The following is a 5,910-nucleotide window of genomic DNA, read 5'->3' as shown; positions in this document are numbered from 1 at the left end:
GACACCGCCGCCGGGTTGAATCCCCCGGGCGGACTGTGCGGACCCCACCCGTTTACCTCTTAACGGTTTCACGCCCTGTTGAACTCTCTCTTCAAAGTTCTTTTCAACTTTCCCTTACGGTACTTGTTCGCTATCGGTCTCGTGCCAGTATTTAGCCTTAGATGGAGTTTACCACCCTCTTTAGGCTGCATTCCCAAGCAACCCGACTCCGAGAAGAACCGCGACCTCGGCGCGGCGGGGGCCGTTACCGGCCTCACACCGTCCCTGGGCTGAGCCTCTATCAGAAGGACTCAGGCCCCCCGGCCCGCGCCGAGAGATACGGACTTCTATACGCCACATGTCCCGACGCCCGTGAAGGACGGGGGATTCGGCGCTGGGCTCTTCCCTCTTCGCTCGCCGCTACTAGGGGAATCCTTGTTAGTTTCTTTTCCTCCGCTTAGTAATATGCTTAAATTCAGCGGGTCGTCTCGTCTGATCTGAGGTCGCGCTCGAAGGGCTGTCGTCGCCAGGCGTACGCCGCCGCGAGGGAGGGCGGGAACCACCCTCGCGGTCTGGCTGGAAACCATTCGGAGGAACCCTTTCGAGACGGGGAGGTTCGATTCGGCCGGAGGACGAAGGATGAAAACGGGAAGAAAAAAACTTAAGCCCCCCTCTTCGCCTTCTACCGGAGCTATCCTACCAACCTCTCTTTTGCCGCGCTCTCGGCCCGAACGAAAAGGAGAGGGAGGACGGAGATCCGCCGACGGAGAGACGGCGCGCGTAACGGGCAGCCAGAGAGGGTAAAACCCACCGGCAGCCGTCGCTACGACGTCTCTCCACGGATCGCCGCCACCTCTCCCCTCGCCGGAACGAGGAACGGTAGAGGACGGTGTGTGGAAAGCCGGCCTCCGAGACCCATCGCTGGGCAACGGAGACGAAGGCGAGAGGGGTGGACGAAAGTCTTTTCCCCCGCGATCAAGCCCGTCGAGCGGCTTTTGTCGAGTCCCGAACGAGAAGGGAACCTGACCGAGTCTGCTTTTAGGAAGACGAAGGCGCCTCGGATCGGGCACCTGCGAACCTCCAGCCGCGGTCCCCTCGAACCGTCTCTTAACTCTTCCCCGGAGGGAAGAGGGAGACGGAACGAAAAGGTCCGATAGATTGGAATAGCGACCCTCAGACAGGCGTGGCCCCGGGATTGACCCGGGGCCGCAATGTGCGTTCAAAGTGTCGATGATCAATGTGTCCTGCAATTCACATTAGTTCTCGCAGCTGGCTGCGTTCTTCATCGACGCACGAGCCAAGTGATCCACCGCTAAGAGTTGTACTCTTTATGGTTGTTTTTGTTTCGAAGCCATGTAACCAACAGACACAAAAAGTGACGGTTTGAAATAATGTTTTACGGCAGCCGCGGGTACGGGCGCCCCGGAACGCCTAAGCGAACTCGGGGTCATCAAACCGCGCCGCCGAGCCGCCTCCGGAGTAAGAAACCCCGCAGACGGACTTCGGGGGCCAGGTACCCGTCTCCCTTTGGCCGTAAAACACGTTTTTTGCTCAGGACACCGTTTTTCGATCAAGTCATTAAAAGGCCGAAGGGAATCCCTGTAGTTCCCAACGTCGGGCCGTGGCTTGAACATTTTTTGTTTGTGGAAATGGGAGTCGCGCCTACTGGGAGACACTACCAACCCAAGTCCCGGTAATGATCCTTCCGCAGGTTCACCTACGGAAACCTTGTTACGACTTTTACTTCCTCTAGATGATCAAGTTCGATCGACTTTTCAGCACAGCACCAAGGCCCCGCGAAGGAGCCCCGGCGTGGCCGATCCGAGGACCTCACATAACCATCCAATCGGTAGTAGCGACGGGCGGTGTGTACAAAGGGCAGGGACTTAATCAGCGCGAGCTGATGACCCGCACTTACTGGGAATTCCTCGTTCATGGGGAATAATTGCAATCCCCAATCCCCGTCACGAACGGGTTTAAGCGGATTACCCGCGCCTCTCGGCGTAGGGTAGGCACACGCTGGCCCGGCCATTGTGGCGCGCGTGCAGCCCCGGACATCTAAGGGCATCACAGACCTGTTATTGCTCCATCTCGCGTGGCTATACGCCACTGGTCCCTCTAAGAAGTTAACCGCGACCGCGGGGGGCCGCGTAACTATTTAGCACGAAGGAATCTCGTTCGTTATCGGAATTAACCAGACAAATCACTCCACCAACTAAGAACGGCCATGCACCACCACCCACAGAATCGAGAAAGAGCCATCAGTCTGTCAATCCTTTCCGTGTCCGGGCCGGGTGAGGTTCCCCGTGTTGAGTCAAATTAAGCCGCAGGCTCCACTCCTGGTGGTGCCCTTCCGTCAATTCCTTTAAGTTTCAGTTTTGCAACCATACTCCCCCCGGAACCCAAAGACTCTGGTTTCCCCGCACGCTGCCCGGCGGGTCATGGGAATAACGCCGCCGGATCGCGGGTCGGCATAGTTTACGGTCGGAACTACGACGGTATCTGATCGTCTTCGAACCTCCGACTTTCGTTCTTGATTAATGAAAACATTCTTGGCAAATGCTTTCGCTTTCGTCCGTCTTGCGCCGGTCCAAGAATTTCACCTCTAGCGGCGCAATACGAATGCCCCCGGCCGTCCTCTTAATCATGGCCCTGGTTCAGGAAACCCACAAAATAGAACCGGAGTCCTATTCCATTATTCCTAGCTCAGGCATTCAGGCGAGTTTGGTGCCCGCTTTGAACACTCTGATTTTTTCAAAGTAAACGCTCCGGACCCCTGAGGACCGGACACCCAACCAAGGGCATCCGGGGGGCGCCGGGAGGCAGGGTCTGGGACAGGCGGTAGCTCGCCTCGCGGCGGACCGCCAGCCCACTCCCGAAGTCCAACTACGAGCTTTTTAACTGCAGCAAATTTAATATACGCTATTGGAGCTGGAATTACCGCGGCTGCTGGCACCAGACTTGCCCTCCAATGGGTCCCTCACCCATGTGTTTAGGATACGTTCATTCCGATTACAGGGCCTCGAAAGAGACCTGCATCGTTATTTTTCGTCACTACCTCACCGTGTCGGTAATGGGTAATTTGCGCGCCTGCTGCCTTCCTTGGATGTGGTAGCCATTTCTCAGGCTCCCTCTCCGGAATCGAACCCTGATTCCCCGTTACCCGTGGTCACCATGGTAGCCCCCTATGCTACCATCGACAGCTGATAGGGCAGACATTCGAATGAGACGTCGCCGCCGCGGTGGGCGCGCGATCGACCCGAGGTTATCTAGAGTCACCAAAGGGCCGGGGGAAACCCTCGCGGGTCCCCCCGGGTGGGTTTTGGGTCTGATAAATGCACGCATCCCGGCCCCCCCGAGAGAGGACCGGTCAGCGCTCGTTTGCATGTATTAGCTCTGGAATTACCACAGTTATCCGAGTAACGTGTGGAGCGATCAAAGGAACCATAACTGATTTAATGAGCCATTCGCAGTTTCACTGTACCTTCCGTGTGCACTTAGACCTGCATGGCTTAATCTTTGAGACAAGCATATGTTACTGGCAGGATCAACCAGGTTGCTGCGAGTGGTTTTTGTCACAGAAAAAACCATTGGTTCTTAGAGGGGAGAGGGATCGGCCCCGTACCGTCCGAAGGACCCCCCGGGGAGGGGGGGGACGGGCGGAGAGGCTCGTCCGAGCTCACCCCTCATTGCTCCCAGTGGAAATTAGTGTGGCAACTCCGCTGCGCGAGTTCCCGCTTGCTTCGGGGATAACAAGGAAACGCTCGTTCCGAAACCGGGGGTCCGGAGCTTTTTGAAGCCGGGTGCTGGAGCTCGGTTGGACGCGAGGACCACCGAGGCATCCGAGTCCGACGGCTCCGGGCCGACCGGTTATCGTGTAGGGCAGATTGAGATATAGACGGGCCGTCTACGACTCCCTCGGATAGGTTCGGAAAGGTCCTCCCCCTGACGGAGGACCCCCCTGGAGGCTAACCCGCTGGGTCGGGTAGGAACGCACCGCGCACAGTGGCCACGGAGGGCCGCGCGGTTGCCTACCCAGGCGGGCTCGGTAGTCCATTCGATCGGGTCAAAATAATGAAAGAGATACCCCCCCTGGAACCGTCTCTGGAAGTTTGGTTTTTCCTCCGTACCGCCTGGGGGGCGGGGGGCGGGACGGAGGCCGACCTGCGGAGCTTCTTGGTCGGGTAGGATCGGGTCCGTGTTATAGTGTCCAAAAATCCACTTTGGAACCATTATTGGGGCTTTATTTAAGCTCTGCCATGCTTAGAAATGAATGGAGAATCATCTCCAGTGCTTGGACCCCTAGTCATTGCCACTCTCCTCAACAGTCCGACGGCACCCCTTTGAAAAACCCCCCGACGAAAAATCCTCCAGAGCGCGGGCGAACTCGCTCCGAGGCCGACCGGAGTGCACCTTCGTCGGGCAAGGGAGTCGGGCGAAGGGGGTCAGAAATCCTGGAGCTCGCCACCCTCACTAGTTTTTGGCGTGAAATGGTAGACCAAAAGTGGGGACTTAGAAAAATTTCGCACTTTTTCGACCTACCACTGGTAGACCGAGTGGGACTTAGTCATTTTTTCAGCTTTTTCGGGCCTACCACTGGTAGACCAAGTTGGACTTAGTCATTTTTTCAACTTTTCGAGCCTACCACTGGTAGACCAAGTTGGACTTAGTCATTTTTTCGACTTTTCGAGCCTACCACTGGTAGACCAAGTTGGACTTAGTCATTTTTTCGACTTTTCAGAGCTACCACTGGTAGACCAAATGGGACTTAGTCATTTTTTCAACTTTTCGAGCCTACCACTGGTAGACCAAGTTGGACTTAGTCATTTTTTCAACTTTTCGAGCCTACCACTGGTAGACCAAGTTGGACTTAGTCATTTTTTCGACTTTTCGAGCCTACCACTGGTAGACCAAGTTGGACTTAGTCATTTTTTCGACTTTTCAGAGCTACCACTGGTAGACCAAATGGGACTTAGTCATTTTTTCAACTTTTCGAGCCTACCACTGGTAGACCAAGTTGGACTTAGTCATTTTTTCGACTTTTCAGAGCTACCACTGGTAGACCAAATGGGACTTAGTCATTTTTTCAACTTTTCGAGCCTACCACTGGTAGACCAAGTTGGACTTAGTCATTTTTTCGACTTTTCGAGCCTACCACTGGTAGACCAAGTTGGACTTAGTCATTTTTTCGACTTTTCAGAGCTACCACTGGTAGACCAAGTTGGACTTAGTTATTTTTTCAACTTTTCGAGCCTACCACTGGTAGACCAAGTTGGACTTAGTCATTTTTTCGACTTTTCAGAGCTACCACTGGTAGACCAAGTTGGACTTAGTCATTTTTTCGACTTTTCAGAGCTACCACTGGTAGACCAAGTTGGACTTAGTCATTTTTTCGACTTTTCAGAGTTACCACTGGTAGACCAAGTTGGACTTAGTCATTTTTTCAACTTTTCGAGCCTACCACTGGTAGACCAAGTTGGACTTAGTCATTTTTTCGACTTTTCGAGCCTACCACTGGTAGACCAAGTTGGACTTAGTCATTTTTTCGACTTTTCGAGCCTACCACTGGTAGACGAAGTTGGACTTAGTCATTTTTTCGACTTTTCGAGCCTACCACTGGTAGACCAAGTTGGACTTAGTCATTTTTTCGACTTTTCGAGCCTACCACTGGTAGACCAAGTTGGACTTAGTCATTTTTTTTCAACTTTTCGAGCCTACCACTGGTAGACCAAGTTGGACTTAGTCATTTTTTTCAGGTTTTCGCACCAACCAGTGGTAGACCAAGTTGGACTTAGTCATTTATTTTTTTTTTTCGACTTTTCGCACCTTCCACTGGTAGACCAAGCTGAACTCACCCAGGCCTGGGCCTCAGTCCTCCACCCAGCCCTGGGCCTCAGTCCTCAGCCAATCCCCTGGGGAACCAGCCCTGGA

At 54.1% G+C, this 5,910-nt stretch overlaps 2 non-coding genes across 2 annotated transcripts; both read right to left on the bottom strand.

The window, feature by feature from the left end:
* Positions 1 to 1,146: 1,146 nt before the first annotated feature.
* On the bottom strand, positions 1,147 to 1,300 carry LOC125798906 (5.8S ribosomal RNA). The gene has a single exon (XR_007437693.1). It is a non-coding gene; the product is annotated as a 5.8S ribosomal RNA (ribosomal RNA).
* A 373-nt stretch (positions 1,301 to 1,673) lies between these two features.
* Positions 1,674 to 3,537, bottom strand: LOC125798900 (18S ribosomal RNA). The gene has a single exon (XR_007437688.1). It is a non-coding gene; the product is annotated as an 18S ribosomal RNA (ribosomal RNA).
* Positions 3,538 to 5,910: the final 2,373 nt, after the last annotated feature.

The sequence above is a fragment of the Astyanax mexicanus genome, unplaced genomic scaffold (assembly GCF_023375975.1).
Source record: "Astyanax mexicanus isolate ESR-SI-001 unplaced genomic scaffold, AstMex3_surface scaffold_92, whole genome shotgun sequence".
NCBI lineage: Eukaryota > Metazoa > Chordata > Actinopteri > Characiformes > Acestrorhamphidae > Astyanax > Astyanax mexicanus.
The sequence above is the reverse complement of the archived record's forward strand: the minus strand, read 5'-3'. Positions and strand labels throughout refer to the sequence as shown.